The following is a 20,119-nucleotide window of genomic DNA, read 5'->3' as shown; positions in this document are numbered from 1 at the left end:
GGCACTGAAAATTCTATGGGTAGTATTGAAACATCATCATGTTACTGACAATCTAATGACTGGAAGCAAAACTTATCAAAGATATGCAAAAAGATGAGCCCCTCGGGTCACCAGGCACTCAAAATTTGACCAAGGAAGAGCTGCCTTCTCAAAGTAGCACATGAATACGCAGCCACACTCACGGTCATAGAGTCGATCGTCACGATGGGGATGGCGTGAAGCCTGCAGCAGCAAAGCCCTCGGGATCTTCGCTTGCTGATGGGACATGACTTAGGATGTGAAAAAACAGTTGAAAACATCAATTAATAGTTAGAACTTGGAAAGTATGAAGTATGGATCTAGGAAAATTGGAAGTTGTTCAAATGAAATGGCACATATCTATATCTATCTTCTAGGTGTGAGTGAGCTGAAATGGACTGGTGTTGGCCATTTTGAATCAGAAGACCACGTGGCTTACTATGCTGGGGATGACACAGTCGAGAAGCATGGCAGTGCATTCTTCCTCAGGAAGGATGTTGCAAGATCTATCCTGGCGTGCAGTACTGTCTGTGATAGGGTTATATCTACCACCTTCCAGGAAATCCAGTCAATAGAATTATTATTCAGTTATGCACCACTAACCACTAAAGCTAGCGATGCAGACATTGATGAATTCTACCATTGTCTTCTGTCTGAAATTGATTAAACTTGAAATCAATATGCATGAATAATTATTGGCAATTTGAATGTGAAAGTTGAAAACAAAAAGGAAGTAACAGTACTTGGAAAATATGTGCTTGGTGATGGAAATGAAGTTGGAGATTGCATGATAGAATTTTCCAAAACAATAACTTGTTCATAGAAATTGCATTTTTTCTCAAAAACACATTGGGCAACTGTGTACATGGACTTCTCCAGATGGAATACACAGAAATCAATATGACAACATCTGTAGGAAGAAACGATGAAGAAGCTCAACATCAGCAGGTAATACCAGACCAGGGGCTAACTGTGGAACAGACCCATCAGTTGTTCAGGTTGAAGTTGAAGAAAATTAAAACAAGTCCACAAGAACCAAAATAGGATCTTGAGTCTATCCCACCTGAGCTTAAAAAACATCCCGAGAAAAAATGTGATGTATTAAACACTAACTATAGAAGACCTGGTTACCTGTGGGATGACATCAAGAATATCATATTTAAAGAAAGCAAAAAGTCATGAAAAAGACAAGAAAGAAATAAAATATCAAAGTGGGTGTCAGAAGAGACTCCGGAACATGCACTTAATCATTGAGCAGCTAAGGCAAATGGAAGAAACGATGAAGCCAAGGAGCTGAATATTTCAAAGGGCAGCTCAAGAAGACAAAGTCAAATATTATAATTAAATGTGCAAAGACCTAGAGTTAGAAAACCAAAAAGGAAAAGCATTCTGAGTATATTTTAAACTGAAAGAACTCAAGAAAAAATTCAAGCCATGAGTTAGAATATAAAAGATGCTATGAACAGATATTGAATGATGTAGGAAGCACCAGAAGATGGAAAGAATGCACAGAATCACTACGAGGGGGCACCCCTCAAAACAACAGCAGCAGCAGCAACAACAAGATAATAGCTCTCTCTGGGCAGAGTTGCCCTCGTACGCATTTTCCCCGCTAGGCGAGCATCCAGCAACTCCTCTGAAGTTAGTGCACCCAGTGCCTTCTCTGGGAAGGTTCTCTCTGCTCACAGTGAATTTTTTTCATAAAAGCAGTTTCACACTAACCTCGTTTTTTGTGATGGCTGATTTAAGAGAACAGCGTGCAGCTGTGAAGTTTTGTTTCCTGCTCGGGAAAAATGCCACAGAAACTGTTGTGATGTCGAACACAGCTCACAAGGACAGCGCTATGGGGAAAACTAAAGTGTATGAGTGGTTTTCTCATTTCAGAAAAGCTGAAATGTTGACTGATGACAAACCTCATCTGGACATTCGTCATCTTCCCAAATGGACACAAATGTTGACCAAATTTGTGCACTTGTGCTTGAAGACCAACAACAGACCAGTGAAGAGATGGGGAGTTATCTGGACTCTTCTGGAGCTCGGCTCAGTGAATTTTAACAGAAGATTTTGGAAGGGGAAGGGCCGCTGCAAAATTTGTGCCTCGGGTGCTGACTGAGCAGGACAGAGTGGTGGGTGGAAACATGCCGTGCTTTGAAAGAACAGCTTTGAAGCCACCTAATCTTTTTGTCCATCTTCATTACTGGTGACAAGACATGGTGCTGTTCCTACGGCCCTGAAAGCACACATCTGTCAAACCAGTAGAAGAAACCAGCTTCACCTTGCCAAAAAAATGTTAATCAAGTGAAAGCAAAGATCACGATGAAGCTCACTTGTTTTATTGATGTGAGGGGGATAGTGCATTTGGAGTTCATTCTACCAGGCCAGACTGTTAACCAAGCTTTCTATTTAGGGGTTCTGAAAAGATAGCATAACAGTGTGTGACAAAAGGGACTGGTTTTACCACCATGATAATGTACCTGCTCATGCAGCCATCTCAGAGAGCAGTTTGGGGCAAAAAACAGCATGCCTCTCTTGCCCCAGGTACCTTTCTCACCTGACCTTGCTCCGTGCAACTTCTTTTTCTTTCCACGAATGAAGAGGAACATGAAAGGACAGCAATTTGACAAAGAAGTAAGAAGTGAAGAAAAAAACTAGGGAGGTAGTGTCCACCATCCAAACAGATGAATTTGAAAAATGTTTCCAAGAATGGGATCGTAGATTTGACAAATGCATTAAGTGTAATGGAGAGTACTTTGAAGGTGATGGGGTTGTTTTGTAAAAAAAAAATTAAATACATAGCTTTGAAGGGAATCCAGTTTTGTAGGGACACCCTCATATACCAGGAGGAACTAGTAGACATTCAACCATTTCAAGGGGTAGCATATAAGTAAAAATCAATAGTACAGAAGGGAGGTATGAAACTGTACGTACAGCAGTAGCCAAGAACAAGCCTCCAGGAATTGATGGAGTACTAATTTAAATGTTTTAATAAGCTGGTGAAGGACTGGAAATACTCACTCATCTGTGCCATGAAAGACAACCACTTGGCCAACTGACTGGAAGAGATCCATATCTGGACTCATTCCGGAGAAAGGTAACGGTACATAACGCTCAAATTATAGAACACTATAATTATAATATTATAAGCAAAATATTTTACATGCAAGTAAAATTTTCCTGACAATCATCCAACAAAGGTTGCAGCAGTACATTGACAGGGAGCTGCCAGATGTTCAGGCCGGCTTTTGAAGAGAGTGGAACAAGGGACATAATCCTGATGTCAGATGGATCTTGGATGAAAATGAGACTAACAGCAAGATGTTTACTTGTGTTTCATTGACTATGCCAAGGCCTTCTACTGTGTGGATCATAACAAGTTAGGGAGAGCCTTGAGAAGAGTGGGCATTCCAGAACACTTCATTGTGCTCATGTGGGATTTGTACGTGGATCAAGAGGCAATCATTTGAACAGAACAAGGGAAAACTGCATTGTTTAAAATCAGCAAAGGTGTGCATCATGATTGCATCCTCTTACCATAGTTGTTCAGTCTGTACGCTGAGCAAATAATTAAAGAAGGTGGATGATATGAAGAAGAATGCAGCATCAGGACAGAAAGGAAGCTTATTAACATTCTATAATATGCAGATGATACAAACTTGCTTGCTAAAATTGAGGAGAGTAGAAGCACTTGCTGATAAAGATCAGAGATTTCAGCCTTCAGTGTGTATTGCAGCTCAATGTAAAGAAAATAAAGACCCGTACAACTGCACCAGTAGGTAATATGTTAAATGGAGAAAAGATTGAAGTTGTCAAGGATTTCATCTTGCTTGGATCCACAATCCATCTTCCTGGAAGCAGCAATCAAGAGATCAAATGATGAATTGCATTGGGTAAATCTGCTGCACAAGACCACTTTAAAGTGCTGAAAGCAAGGATGATACTTTGAGAACTAGGATGCACCTGACCCAAGTCATGGTATTTTCAGTTGCCTCATATGCATGTGAAAGTTGGACATTGACTAAGGAAGACCAAAAAAGAATCAAAGCACTTGTACTATGGTGCATTTTTGGAATTATAATGGACTCCCGAAAGAACAAACAGATCTGTCCTGGAAGAAGTGCAGTCAAAATACTCTTGGGAGGCAAAGATGGTGAAACTGTGTCTCGTGTACTTTGGAAGTGTTAGGAGGAGAGACCAGGCCCCTAGGGCATCATGCCTGGTAAAATGGAAGGTCAGCAAAGAGCAGGAAGGCCCTCAGCAAAAGGAATTGACACGGTGGCCATAACAGTGGTTTCCAGCCTAAGAACAATCGTGAGGATGGCGCAGGACCAGGTGGTGGGTGTTCTGTGGTACACAGAGTTTCTTTGAATTGGAACCAACTTGGAAGCACCTGACAACAAAATATTACTTCTACCAAAAATGAACTTGCCTTTATCAAAAATTATGCTACCTCCAAAATTACTAATTCATATATCCCACTTTTCAACCATCTGCTCCCAGCTTCCAAGTTTATTTATTCAATACCCTACTGCAGTAGTTTGTTATTTTTGTTTCATGAATTCATTCTCATTTTTTTCTCCTATGTTTGGCTGCTTATTTTCAGAATAACTTTTAACCACCGGGTACAGGCAAATGTCATATAACAAAAATCAGTTACGAGTAGGAAGTATTTTAAACCTTCAGCAGCTGAAAAACCTATTTTCCTAAGGATTTCAGTACTGGAATTAATGAACCAAGCAAACAAACTCAATGCCATCGAGTCAAGTTCGGCTCATGGCAACGTCATGTATTGCATGTCATAGAATTTTCGAGCTATGACCTTTTGGAAGGCCTTTCTTCCAAGGCCCTCCTGAGGGAGTTTGAACCACCGACTTCCTGTCAGCATTTGACCACTTACCCTTCTGTGCATCCAGGGACGGATCGAGTGAATGAATGGCTTTTTAAACAATGATTTTAAAATGTTTATTCCCTCATTTAACATTGTGCATGTATGCATTTTACCATTTTGTATGGAATATCAACACAGAGTTGATTTACTATTATTTTTGTAGTGAGCATATTGATATATGATACTAATAAAAGAAAATAAACTTACTCAATCTTGAAAGAAAAAGATGACTTTAAACTGATATGAAAACTTTCTCTCCTCAATTCCACATTGAATTGAAATTAAAATTATAACCTAATACTAAAAATCCGGAGGTGGTTTTTCTCTATGGTTCTGCCTCAGACAAGTTCTGTTAGCCAGAACTATGTTTACTTCAAGGCTTTACTGGGGCTGAAGAATGTACTTCCAGGATCGGTCTCAAGGTTTTCAGAAAGCCACAGTTGGCTGGAGATTTCCGTTTCTCATCACACGGGCCTCTCTAGCAGGTTGCTTACAACATGGCACTTTGCTTCCCTCAGAGAAAGTGATCCAGAGAAAAGGAGAGCAAGCGTCCCCAGGACCGAAGTTTCTGTCTCTTATAGCCTAATCTTGGAAGTGGCAGACCATGACTTCTGCCACATGGTATCAGTCACACAGACCGACCTCAATGCCATATGGGAGCCAAGTTCATCGCGGTGTGAACATCAGAAGGCTGGGTCTTTGGAGGGTCATCTTGGAAACTGGCTACCATAACAACTAAATGTAATAAGTAATCTTGCACGAGTTTCCGAAGTGTAGGGCAAACAATACTCTGAGGGGCATTTGCGGACCAATTGACAAAATTGAAAATGAGACCAAGACAAAATGTTGCTACAAAATTTCTTGACATATCCTCCATCTAGGTCTATATGCTTCTGAAGGTGGTGTTTCCAGCTCTCCAACCACCCCTTGATGAGTTTTATGCTCTCTGATTTGCACGATACAAAAACAGTGATTTTGGCATCTTCTAGGGACTCTGACCACGTTCCTTTTCAAGATTAAGTTTTGGGAACATAAAGAAGTCTAAAGAGACAAGATCAGGGTTGTGGGGTGGATGGAGTAACATTTCCCAACAAAATTATCTTAGGATAGCCCTTGCTACCCCTGAGGGAAATGAACAGGTGCATTGTAGTGATAGAAAGAAATTCCTTGGTGCAATAATCTTAGCCTTTTTCTCACCAATGCAATTTTCCATTTTCTTAATACTCTTTCATAATAAGACTTCATGATTGCCCTTGTCCTTCAAGAATATATAGCAGGATTGTTCCTTTGGGATTCAAAGAACAGTTGTCATAACTCTCTGAGATGACCGCTCTGTCTGGAATTTAATTGGCCCAGCAGAGCCCCTTAGAAGCCACTGTTTCGACAAGACCTTTTGTTGAAGGCACCCTAGTGAGATTAAGACAAGTGTGTTACTGAGAGAACGTGACTGCATGCTTTGTTTGTGATACATGTGGAATACTTTTTACTTAGCCTGTGTTGTATAAGTGAAGAATATATCATATATCATGTATGTCAAGAATACATACGAGGGTTTTTTGATGCTATCTTGCAACTTCATTATAAGTTTGAAATTATTTCCAAATAATGTTTTTAAAAAGTGAGCCACACTTGCTACAATTAAAACCCTATTCTTTCATTCCTGCCAAGTTACCTCTGTGAGACTTTCTCCTCCCTTATGAGTGTTACTGAAAGGGAATGTATTATTATTGTTGAATGGCATTGAGCCGGTTTTGATCCTAACAACCCCAAGTGACAGAGTAGAACTGCCTTCAGGGATTTTTGGACTGTCATCTTTATGGGAATAGATTACCAATAGATTTCTCCCCTGGAACTGCTGAAGGGGTTCCTACTGCCACCCTTTTAGCTAGCATCTGAACGCCAACATACAGCTTATTATCTATCATGCCCTGTGAGGTGTAGTTATTAATACAATATCCGTTGGATTAACTTTTTAAAGTTTATTTGTTACAATAACAGCTTCAAACTCCTCTTCTACTCATTTTCTTTCGTCCTCATGAAAGATCATTGGGTGATTCCCAATGGGTGCATAAGCAAATGTGGTGAAGAAAACTGATGGTGCCTGGCTATCCAATGATATAGCATCTGAGTCTTAAAGGCTTGAAGGTAAACAAGCCAACATCTAGCTCAGAAGCAACCAAGCCCACATGGAAGAAACATACCATCCTATGTGATCATGAGAGGCCGCAGGGATGAGGTAGCAGGCATCAAAGAACAAAGAATCATATAATTGTGAATGAGGGGGAGTGCAGAGAGGGGATCCAAAGCCCATCTGTAGGCAACTGGACATCCTTTTATGGAAGGGTCGTGGGGAGGAGACGAGCCAATCAGGGTGCAGCGATGATGAAACATACAACTTTCCTCTAGTTCCTAAATGCTTCCTCCCTCCCCCACCTCAAACACACACCCCACCCCGCCACTATCATGATCTCAATTCTACCTTATAAATCTGGCTAGACCAGAGGATGTACACTGGTACAGATAGGAACTGGAAACACAGGGAATTCAGGACAGATGATCCCTTCAGGACCAATGCTGAGAGTGGCAATACTGGTAGGGTGGAGGGAGGGTGGGGTTGAAAAGGGGAAGTGTTTACAAGGATCTAGATATAACCTCCTCCCTGGGGAATGGATAACAGAAAGTTGGGTGAAGGGAGATGTCGCACAGTGTAAGATATAACAAAATAATAAGAGTTTATAAATTATCAAGGGTTTATGAGGGTGGGGGCGGAGAGGGAGGGGAAAAATGAGGAGCTGATACCAAGGACTCAAGCAGAAAGCAAATGTTTTGAGAATGATGATGGCAACAAATGTACTTGACACAATGGATGGATTGTGATAAGAGTTATATGAGCCCCCAACAAAATTATGGGGGGGGGGGTGGGAAGAACATCAGGTGAAACCAAATGAGTTTTCTATTCCTATGGGGATGGGTGAAGTGATGGCCCAGATGAAGGTGCTGTGGTCTGGGGTTGGGCTGAAACCTGGTCCGATACGACGTTGGAGCCCAAGTGAAGCGAGAAGAGCATCCATGCAAAGGTGCAATTGGGTGTCGGAGTTTCTGCCTGGGAAACGGCCCAGGTGAAGCGAGGCAAGCAAAGAAAGCATCTATGTGGAGAGTGGTCTGATGGGGAAAGGTGTTTGTGTGAGGTCATGGTAGCAGTAGGTATAGTCTTCTGTGTGGTGTCAGACTCTAATGTGGAAGAGACTCACAGGGGCGATTTTACTCCAACCTAAAGAGTCATTATGAGACAGAATCAATTCAATGGCAGTTAGTTTGAGGTTTGAGATTGAGAATTTCAGTTTGCTTGGACACCCTAGGGGTATTACCAGCCTAGAACAACTTCCTCTTTTTTCTCTTTTAACTTTTTATTGATTTGTGTAAAAGTTTAAGGAGCTAATTGGTTTTCTATTCAATAATTCATATACATTTTGTTTTATGAGATTGATTGCAATCCCTACAGGGTAGCGTCATTTCCTATCCCCTCCTGACTTCTGAGCTTTATGTCTATCAATAGAATTAGCTTATACCCCAGGGAAATAATTGATAATGTTTAAAATGATAATGAGTAAACCATAGACATACATAATTGAAAGACAAGTGAATGGGTTTGGGACTCCCATTTAATTCTAGCCCCAATCCAAGAACATTTAGTTCTTATGACATGGCCCTGCTCAGTGCTCACCCTCCTGAAGAAATCACTTTAGATATGGATGCTACAGCAAAATGTGGTGAAGAAAGCGGATGATGCCCGGCTATCATTGAGTAGTGTTTGGAGCCTTTAAGGTGCGTCTTCAAGCAAGCAGCCATTTAAGTGAGACAAAATAGTTCTGGCTAACAGGTGGGTTGCAATCTTGTCTGAGTCAGAACCATAGAGAAAAGCTACCTGCAGATTTTTAGTATTAGGTTATAATTTTAATTTTGATTCACTATGGAATTGAGGTGAGAAAATTTTCATATCAGTTTAAAGTCATATTTTTCTTTCAAAATTGAATAAGTTTGTCTTTATTAATATTATGTATTAATATGCTCCCTACAAAAATACTACTAACACAACTGGTGGAAGAAGCACACCAGTCTGTCTGACCCAAGAATGATAAATAACAAAATCCAAATATGAAGGACAGAAAGGTTTCTGAGCTTAAGCCATGAACACCAAATTTGTAGAAGGCTATGAATTTATCTGTAGGATCCCTACGTAAATTAGGCCTCTGGTGGATCTCCTCTCACCACTGTCAAGGGACATGAATGACCTTGCTATCAGACAGATGCTATAGTAAATTTGATTATAGCAGATGGAATTAGGTCATAAGGTGGCACCTGGTTATTTGAGCTCCCTCCTGAACCATTTTGGATTTGTTCTAGTTTTCAATATTTTTTGCTTTTTTTCTCAACAGGAGTGTTTTCCTCTGGTTTATTTTAATGTTGTGGTTGGTCTTTCTTTCTTTAAAAAGGTTTTGCTGTTTGGTTTGTTTGTTTTTTTAATATAACGTTTCCCAATATATGAAGTTTCACTACCATGTTTTTGCTGGTATGCTGTCTCCTGAAAAGTCTGAATGACTAGTTCCTTTTGTTACAGTCTCTCTGCATTCTTTCCATCCTCTTTTGATGCTTTCTGCATAATTCAATATTTTCCCATAGAATCCGTCAGTATTAACCCCAAGGCTTAGATTTTTTTCTTGAGTTCCTTCAGTTTAAGATTAAAAACATATAGATTTTTAAGTGTGTTCCTCCTTTTCGGTTTTATGCCTCTAAGTCTTTCCACATTTTATTATAATATTTGACTTTGTCTTCTTGAGCTGCCCATTGAAAATTTCTCTTCAACTCAATAATTTCTTCCATTTGCTTTAGCCGCTCTACTTTCAAGTGCAAGTCAGAGTCTCTTCTGATATTCACATCAACCTTTCCTTTCTTTTTGAATGACCTTCTGCTTTATTCATGTGTGATGCTCTTGTCATCATCCCATGGCTCGCCGGTGTTTCTGACATTAGTGCTCAGTGCCTCAAATCTGTTCTTGAGATGTTCTCTACATTCAGGTAGGATTTACTCAGGGTATATCTGCTGCAGTTGACCTTTTAAAAATGTTGAAAAGCAAGGTTGTTACTCTGAGGTCTAAGGTGCACCTGACCATATTTTCAGTTGCCTCATATGCAGTGAAAGTTGGACATTGACTAAGGAAGACTGAAGAAGGATCTATGCATTTGAATATGGTGCTGGGAAATAATACTGACAGTACCATGGGGAAAAAAAACAAACAAATCTATCATGGAAGAAGTACAACCAGAATTCTCTTTGGAAGTAAGAATGGTGAGACTTCGTCTCATGAGCTTTGGACATGTTTTTAGGAGTGATTAGTCCCTGGAAAAGGACGTCATGCTTGGTAAAATAGAGGGGCAGTGAAAAAGTGACAGGCCCTCGACTAGATGGATTGACGGAGTCACTGCAACAATGGGTCTAAACAGAAGAACCATTGCGAGGGAGGATGGCACAGGACCTGGCGGCATTCCTTTCTGTTGTACCTACGGTCATTATGAGTTAGAACTGATTTGACAGCACCTAATAACACCATGCTCGAGGTGGTATTTTGACTCATGTAGACGTGTTATAAAATTTTCAGCTTCAACCTGAACTTACATAGGAACAGCTGATGGTCTGTTCCCCAATCAGCCCCTGGCCTTATGTTGGCTGATAATATTGAACTTCTGCTTCATCTTTCCCAAAGATATAGTCTATTTGATTTCTGTATATTCCATCTGGCGAGGTCCACATGTGTAGTCACTGTTTATGGAAAAAGATATTTGTAATGAAGAAGCCATTGGTCTTGCAAAATTCTATCATGTGATTTCCAGTCTTGCTTCTATCACCAAGGCCGTATTTTCTTTCCTTCCCCAAACCCAAGAGTTTTATTGGCACATAGTTTACATATTATACAATTCAGTAGTTTAATTGTTCAATCATATCGAGGAGAATTCACAATCATTACCACATCAATTTTACAGCACCCTCATGGTGAAATCCATTTAAAAATGAGTGATCCAATCACAATCCGCTCTAGTCCTCCCTCCCCCCTCTCACCTTCACTATTTACTCCCCAAATCCCCTTCCCTACCTGTTACCTACCCGCATCCCTGCATGCCCTGTACCCCCTTGTGTCAGTTATTATCATTCTGCATCCACTCCTCCTGTGCTTCACAGCTGGGAGACCCAACAGAAAGTAACAAACAAAGTCACACCAAGGTGGTAAGGATAAACCCACAATAGTACAAAGACCAAAATACAAATACGGCGTAAGAAGGAAAAGACCCCCATCAGCTTTCAAAAAGTCAGGGAAGAAATTTCTGTCATGGAATCAGGTAGAGATACTTGCACCCAAAACAAATTCAGGTTGCGTCTACATGGTGGTCAACTGGCCAAGTAATGAGTGTGATCCAGCATAATTAAGATTCCAATGGTCTCTGCTGATAGTAAGACTGTTCGAGAACCCCCCTTTTTTTTGTTATTCAGTGCTCTGACAGCTCTTCTAACTATCCATGCATACATTGTGTCAAGCACATTTGTACATATGCTGCCATCATCATTTTCAAAAGATTTTCTTTCTACTTGAGCCCTTGGTATCAGCTCCACGCTTTTTTCCTCCCCCACTCTCCTACCCTCATGAGCCCTTGATAAACTATTAATAAATTATTATTTTCATATCTTATACCGTCTACTGTCTCCCCTGCTGTCTCCCTTCACCCATGTTTCTCTTGTTCATCACCCTGGGATAGGGGTGTTTAACATCAATCATTGTGATTGGTTCTCCCTTTTCCCCCCACATTCCCCTTCCCTCATGGTATCGCTACTTCCATCATTGTTCCTGCGGAGTTTATCTGTCCTGGATTCCGTGTGTCGAGAGATCTTATCTGTACCAATGTATGTGCTCTGTTCTAGCTGGGCTTGTAAGGTAGAACTGGGGTCATGGTAGTGGGGGGTAAGCATTAAAGAACGAGAGGGATGTTATATGTTTCGTCAATGCTATACGACACCGTTGCTGCCTTGTCCTTTCCTGTGACCCTTCTGTGAGGTGATGTCCAATTGTCTACAGATGGGCTTTGGGTCTCCACTTCTGTCTCCCTACCCCACCTTTCACATTGCTCTGATGGTTTGGTTTGGGTCTTCTGATGTCTGATCCCTGATCCTGTGGAGACATTATGCTCACACAGGCTGGTGTACTTCTTCCATGTGGGCTTTGTTGCTTCCCTGCTAGAGGGCCTCTTGTTTACCTTCAAGCCTTTAAGACCCCAGATACTATATCTTTTGATAGCCAGGCCCATCACCTTTCTTCACCACATTGGCTTTGCACCCAGTTGTCTTCAGTGATGGTGTCAGGAAGGTGAGCTCACAGGTTATTAGAACAAAGTTCTTGCATTGAGGGAGGACTTGAGTAGAGGCCCAATGTCCATCTGCTGCCTTAATACTTAACGTATAATATATGTATATAGATCTATGTCCCTATCAGTATATGTACATATATTTATATATGTACATGTCTGTATTTAGACTTCTGTAAATGTCCTTTGCCTCCTAGTTCTTTCCTCTTGTCCCCCTATCATGTTTGACCCTCATTGGGCTTTCAATAATTCCTCTCGGGCTAATTGTACTTGATCAAGCCCCACCAAACTTTCTATACCCTCCTCGTCATCGATTTTAGATCTCTTGTTGTTAACCTTGTCCCTGGATTTTTGGCTACCCCCTTCCTTTCCCCCACCTCCCCATCTCCCATGTCCCCCGCCATAACCGTTGGTTCCATTGTATTCTCCTTGGGATTGTTTGTCCTGCCTATCTTGTATAGATGGACATGAAAAAAAAACAAAAGCAAAAGTCTATAAATAGTTCCAGGTCTGTCTGTTGACCTTTATGAATGTTTTCCGATGGACTCTGATAGGGTGCCAAACCCTGCCCTGAAGGCTGTTTTTGGGATTCCTTGGGGATTTCATTGCTTTGCTTCCCTAGCTGCTCTGTTGCATTCCCTTCCTGTTTTGCCCAGTGTGGGGGAATCAGAAGGGGCACAATACCTGCACTGTGTCTCCAAGTGTTGTCCCCCATAGCACTATGGGTCAGTGAGGGGACGCCGTGTCTGGTGGTGGGACCAGCCTGTTTGAGGTGCCTGCATGTGGCTAGGGTGGATCTGCCAGGGGCTCAGTCTGACTACTCTGCAGATGGGTTTTGGGCTCACACTGTCCATCATTTTGGTTTGGGGCTCACACTGTCCACCCTCCACAAATTGGGTGTTCATGATTGTCTGATGTTCTTCTCCTCATGATATTAGAACTTTGTAGTTGTCATCTTTGTAATTGTAATGGTGTGCTTCTTCCATGTGGACTTAGTTGACTCACTCCTTGTTTAGATTGCTACTTACCTGAATACAAGCCTTTAACACTCCAGATACGATTCCAATTGATAGCCAGGTAACATCTGCTTTCATTGCCATACTTTTCTATAGCACCCTTGTCTTCAGAGATCATTTCATGAAGGTGGGTGTCGAGCAGGGCCATGATGTAAGAACTGATTGTTTTTAAGTTGAAGCTAGGTTTAGGAGGGAGATCCAAGGCCATTCCTGGATCTATGCTTCTTAAAATTCGCTGTAACTTGGGAGTTAATACATAATAAGGCCATATTTCCCAACTACCGATCCTCCTTCTTTGTTTCCAACTTTCACATTCCAATCACCAGTAATTATAAGTGAATCTTGATTGCATGTTTGACCAATCTTATAATGAAAAAGTTGGTAGAGTTCTTTAATTTCACTAGCCTTAGTGGTTGGTGTGTAAATCTGAATGATGATTGTATTGACTGTACTTCCTTTAACTGTACTGATATTATGTATTAATATTATTGCAGACAGCACTGTACTTCAAGATAGATCTTGAGTTGTTCTTTGTGACAACAAATACGATACTATTCCTCTTGAATTTGTCCTTCCCTGCATCCCAGCATAGTAAACCAAATGACTGTTTGATTCAGAATTATCGATATCAGCTTACTAATGCCTAAGATATTGATCTTTATGAATTACATTTCATTTTTGATTACTTGTAATTTTTCTAGATTCATACCTTGTACATTCTACAGATTATTCATTTTGAATTGTGCCCCATCAGCAAATGAAGATCCTCAAAGCTTTATTCCATCCACATCATTAAGATCAACTGTGCTTTGGAGAGGCAGCTCTTCCTCAATCGTATTTTGAGCACCGTGCGTCCGGAGGGGCTCATCTTCCTGCACTATAGTTGACCACATTTGTTGCTATTCATAAGGTTTTCAGTGGCTAATTCCGCAGTGGCTTCGTTCTAGTTTGTGAGTAGTCTGAAAGCTCTGCTGAGATATGTTTGACCCTACTAGCATTTGAAACACCCATGACATCGCTTCCAGTATCACAGCACCATGCAAGCAATTACAGTAAGACAAACTGTGAGACGAGGGGGAACGTAAGGAAATGATGGTATTTAAGGAGATGCTGAGAAATGGGATGATTTAGAGCTTAGGTGCAGACAGAGAAGAGAAAAGGTCTGAGACTGAATGCTGGGGAACTCATCAGGAACCAGAGCAGGACCAAGCAAAGGAGGCTGAGAAAATTATCACTGGAAAACCAAGAGAGAGAGAGAGAGAGAGAGAGAGAGAGAGAGAGAGAGAGAGAGAGAGAGAGAGAGAGGAGTGACTTGCATATGTCAAGTAGAAGGGAAGATCAATTGTGTCTATTACAATCAGTAGATTAAATAAAATGAAATTTAAGCAAATTATCATTGGATGGGTAAATCATTGGTGAACTCGACAAAAACAATTCCGGTGAAGAGTTCGTTCAAGAGAAGATGGAAAGCGAGCAGAAGCTGTGCGTCCTTTCATGGCATTTAACTGTGGAGGGGGTGTGATGAACAGGGTAGTAACAGATTTTTTTGAAAGACTGGGGTGTTCTCTTCCTGACTGATCTTAGTACTTTCTGTTTTGAAACTGTAGATAGAAAAACGTCTTCAGGATTTGCTAAAATTGGGTATCCTGCCCTCAACTTTAAAACTATAGCTGTTACACCAGATGGTCAGTTCAAAGTATCAGCCTGACTACAAAATAAAATCGATTGCAGGAGTTCTCAACCTTCCTAATCCTGCGGCCCTTTCATACAGTTCCTCAGGCTGTGGTGATCCCCCCAACCACAAAATTATTTTCGTTGCTACTTCATACCTCTACTACTGTTATGAATTGGATAACCCCTGTGAAAGGGTCATTCAACACCCAAAGGGGTCGCGGTCCACAGGTTGAGAACCGCTGATATATTGTGTTCTCCTTTACCTTCTTGACTTTACTTTTGTGCCCCATGGACATCATTATTTTTAGTAATAGGACAGAAGAATTTAAGAAACTCAACTATCAAGTGTTCAGTCTTTCTGTGGATGTCCACTTCTGTTATCTGGCTTGGACCAACACACCCAAGACACAAGAAGGGCTGGGGCCCATGAACATTTCTATCAGATTCCAAGTGCACATTGCTCAAGACTGTGGTGCCTTTTTTTTTTTGAACCTTTTCCCTCGAATGCTTTATTGTCTAAGTTCCAGAGATCCCACCATACACAAGAGCAAACAGAGCCGTGGCCTGGCGAAGGGAAGTGGGAATGGATGGGGTGCCTTCCCAGTCCCCATAACCCAGGTTTCACTTGGTGGGAGAAGGCAAGTGTTTCAGGTCTTTGATGTCGAGGTTACATGAACCACGAACCTCTGCACTACCAGATGGCTGCGGGCACTGCTCAGAGTCAGTCCCCGCTGCTGGAACAGCTGCTTTAGCACCTCTTCTAGCGGCCGGTTTGTTCCCTGAAGCCCTCTCACAACCTGCGCTGCCCACTCGAAGTACTCTTGAATGCGGTGTTCTGACCATCCTACAGAAGAAGAGTGGACAGAAACCTATTCATGTGGCGTCCTGGGCAGCATTGGCCTTCACCCGCTCTCTGGAGGGCTTGGTGCGGGGCGCCGAGCTAAGTTCCTCATTGAATGATTGTCTGGATAATGTCTCTTTGTCTCACCAAAAAAGATGGGAGTGGCCTACATAGGATGCATTTGGGAAGCCCAGGGTGTTTTCAGGGGGGCTGACCAGCCTGTGCCTCCAGCAGGCGGACATCCCTCCCTTCTCCTTAGAACAGGTAGGTGGTCAGCGTACCCTCTGGGGTGCATCGATTCAAGTCCCATAGGTGCCAGCTCTACCAGTTTGACCCCAGGGCTTGTATGAGGCGCCCGTTCCACCTGCAGCCGCTTTCTCGAGCTTGGGCAGCATCTTGTCATCTGTCACCTCCTCCACCAGGTTCCGTACCTGTGCCCCAAAGTGCTGCTCCACCTCATCCCTGTTTGTTTTCTAAGACGTTCAGTCTTTATGGGAGCAGACAGCCTCATCTTTCCCCTGTGGAGCATCTGGTGGATTTGACCACTGACCTTGTTGTTAGCAGCTCAGCTCAGAGCCCACTATGCCACCAGGGCTCCTAGGAATAACCCATTAGCTAGGGGAAAATTGAAAAGTGGCTGGAGTGGGGACAATTTCTAGAATGCTCTATTACCAGCCAAACCCAAAGCCATTGCTATTGAGTCAAGTCTGACTCACAGTCACCCTGTATCAGTGGTTCTCAACCTTCCTCACGCCGCGACCCTTTCATACAGTTCCTCATGTTGTGGTGACCCCCAACCATAAAAGTATTTTCATTGCTACTTCATCAGTGTAATTTTGCTAATGTTAAGAATCAGACGACCCCTGTGAAAGGGTCGTTCAGTCCCCAGGTTGAGAACCCCTGCCCTATGTATAGTTTCTGAGACTATAAGATCAAAGTCTCATCTTTCTTCTTGAGCAGCTGGGGATTTTGAACCACTGACCTTATAGCCAAATGCCGAACAAACAGCTCCACCAGGGCTAAAAGAGTGAAGGAAATGTGAAATGAACCAAATAATGGATGACTAATGAATTCTTCAAGGACACAGGGTTTACTGGAAGGCTAGAGATCTCTTTTCTTAAAGTGCTCCTGTGTACTCCCTTGTGAGCTCAGTTACAGTGTGATTAAAAAACAATAAGGTAAATGATATTTAAAATTCTTTGTTCTGGTTTTAGTACAGTGAGTATGTACTTAAAATTCCCTTAGCCTATCAAAATTGTACATTCCCCTTTTGAGAATTTATTGAGATAAAAGGATAATGTCATGGGAGAATACAATTGCACAATTATCATAGTGTGAAGCTTGCATTAGGTGAGAATTTACCACTATTCACAAAAATGAATAACCTATTGTTAGGTTCTTATCTTAACCTGTAGAATGCACTCCAGCCTCCTAGAAAAGAACCTGCTTAGGAGACAACTTTTATGGTTTTTCAATAAAAAATGTGTTACAATTTTTGTGGTGAAAATATGCACAACAAAACATATAGCAATTGCAAATGTTAGTTGGTTTTAGGTTTCTTTTTTCCCCTCCCCCCATTGGAATAAAAGAGCAAGCTGAATTTAAAAACACAACAGATTTTACAGAGTTAACAAGTGTCAATTCTTTCAGTAAACTTTCCTGACGAATTGTACTTAATTTCATAGCATCCAGTCCATCTAGCTTACCTTTTGAATTAACCCTGTCTGCTTAACTTGTGTCATCCCCATAAGACTCTAAGCTTCTCAAGAGAAGATACTATGTACAATTGACTGATGGATTCAGTAGTCACGTAACAAATACTTCAGCATTGTCTCTTTACCAGGCACAGTTAGCCTGGCTGGCATAGTAGACTAAAGCATTAGTCTGCTAACTGCAAGACCGGCGGTTCAAGCCCTTGGGAGAAAGATGAGGCTGTCTCGGAAACCCGAAGGAGCTGTTCTGCTTTGTCCTAGTAAGGTTTCTCTAAGTCAGAATTTATTCAGCGGAAGTAAGTTATTATTATTTAGTAAGATTTTAAAAAGTGGAACCCATGTAAGGCGGGAACCTGTCAAGAGAAGGAAAGCTCCAGCACTCTTCGTTTCCACTAAACAGAGAGCAATAGACAAGTGTTGACTGCACCTTGTCAAAGGTGGAAAACTTGTGAGACCCAGAAAACAAGGCATTGCCTTTTCCCTCACAGGTTCCACTGTGTGGTGATAAAACTGACCTGCATTCTAGAAGAGTAAGCTGACACTAAACAAAATAAATGAGAGAATTACTGTATGCCGTGTGGAGCTGCCAGTGGTGGGAGTTGGGCTGATGTAATGGCCAAGCACAAAGCAGATTCTCAGTAACATTTCTCGGTTGCAATGGGGGCCTTAACAGCTCATAAGCAATCACCTAAGGTCCAACTATTGGCTTCTCCTGCTGCAGAGTAAGGAAGAGTGATGAAAACAGAAACGAACCTTGCAAACATCAATCCCCATGAACCTGAGACCAAAAGAACTAGATCTTGCTGGCCATTGCTACCAAGTGCTCTATAAAGGGCCATATTAGAAGGTCCTGGGGTAGAGTGGGAGAAAAATGTGAAACAGAACTCAAAATCATAAAAGAGACCAAGTTTAATGGTCGCATGGAGACCGATGGGACCCCAAGACTATGGCCCTTACCGTTCAGGTCTGGAACGGAACTCACTTCCATGATAGAATGATTAACTGTGTACGATCAAAGGGGCAACATTTACCAAGGACAGAGGGTTAGGCAAGGAGGAGGAGGAGACAGCACACACAGGAGACAGTGGGATACATGATGGTACACTGAGGGGATTGCAGTGAATAAGCTGAATCAAGTGGAGATGAATTGTTGAATGTTAAGCCATCATCTGCTCTGTAAACCTCCACAATAAAAAATTTAAAAACAAAACAAGAAGGGGGAAAGTCAATCAAAACCACAAAATGCTACTTTACACCTACTGTTGTTGTCCAATGCTGTAAAAAAAAATGCTTGAACAAATAAAGCTAAGTTGCATATGAAAACCCAAACCTACTGCCACTGAGTAAATTCTGACTCATCGCAACCCTAGACAGGGTTTCTGAAGATGTAAATCTTTACAGGAGCATATACCTCAACATTTCCCCCGAAGTACTGTCCATCCTGAGGTCAGCAGACTAATGGTTTCCCAGCACTGCAAAAAGATGTTGCCAATAGTTGACTAAGAGTAAAATTCTACAGATACCACCACAGAAACCCCTCCAAAAGAAAGAATGCTTTAATTACTTATTAAGGACATGATCACTGAAGACAGACGTGTGTATAAGCAAGTGTGGTGAAGAAAGCTGATGGTGCCGGCTATCAAAAAGATATAGCGTCTGGGGTCTTAAAGGCTTGAAGGCAAATAAGCTGCCATCTAGCTCAGAAGCAACAAAGCCCACAGAGAAGAAGCACACGGCCTAAGCGAATACAAGGTGTTGAATGGACCATGTAGCAGATACAAAGGAACAAAAACAATCATTGTGTGATCACCTTCCTCACATAATTGCTGAAGACGAAAGTGTGCATAAGCAAGTGTGGTGAAGAAGGCTGATGGTGCCCGGCTACTGAGAGATATAGCATCTGGGGACTTAAAGGCTTGAAAGCAAACAAGCGGCCATCTAGCCCGGAAGCAACCGAGCCCACACGGAAGCAGCACACCAACATGTGTGATAGTGAAGGGCAGAGGAGACCAGGTCTCCAACAACAAAGGTGGGGTGGTGGTGAGAATCACATCACCGTGAAAGAGGGGGAGTGCATGATGGGGACCCAATGCCCATCTGTAGACAGCTGGACACCCCTTCCAGAGGGGTAGCGAGGAGGAGATGGGCCACTCAGGGTTCAGTGTAGCAACAATGAAACTCAAAACCTTCCTCTAGTTCCTGAACGCTTCCTCCCCTCCCAATCATCATGACCCCAATTCTACCTTGCCTTGCGGACCTGTTATACCAGAGGATGTATAGCGGTGCAGTGGGGACCTGGAGGCACAGGGAATCTAGGACAGACGAACCCCTCAACACCAGCAGTGGGAGTGGCGACACCAGGAGGGAAGGGGGTGTAGAAAGGGAGAACCGATCTCGGAGATATATGTGTAACCTCCTCTCTGGGAGATGGGCAATGGGGAGGCGGGTGAGGGGAGACGCCGGGGAATGTAAGATAAGATATAATAATTATTTATAAACTATCAAGGGACCAGGGGTGGGATCGGGGAGGGAGGGAGATGGGGGAAAAAAGGGAAACCGAGCTG

The 20,119-nt window shown here is 42.1% G+C and overlaps 1 protein-coding gene across 1 annotated transcript in view; it reads left to right on the top strand.

Moving 5' to 3' along the window:
* PPM1E (protein phosphatase, Mg2+/Mn2+ dependent 1E) overlaps positions 1 to 20,119 on the top strand; it is a 211,448-nt gene that overhangs the window by 111,750 nt on the left and 79,579 nt on the right. The window lies entirely within an intron of this gene.

Source organism: Tenrec ecaudatus, chromosome 10, assembly GCF_050624435.1.
Source record: "Tenrec ecaudatus isolate mTenEca1 chromosome 10, mTenEca1.hap1, whole genome shotgun sequence".
NCBI lineage: Eukaryota > Metazoa > Chordata > Mammalia > Afrosoricida > Tenrecidae > Tenrec > Tenrec ecaudatus.
The sequence above is the reverse complement of the archived record's forward strand: the minus strand, read 5'-3'. Positions and strand labels throughout refer to the sequence as shown.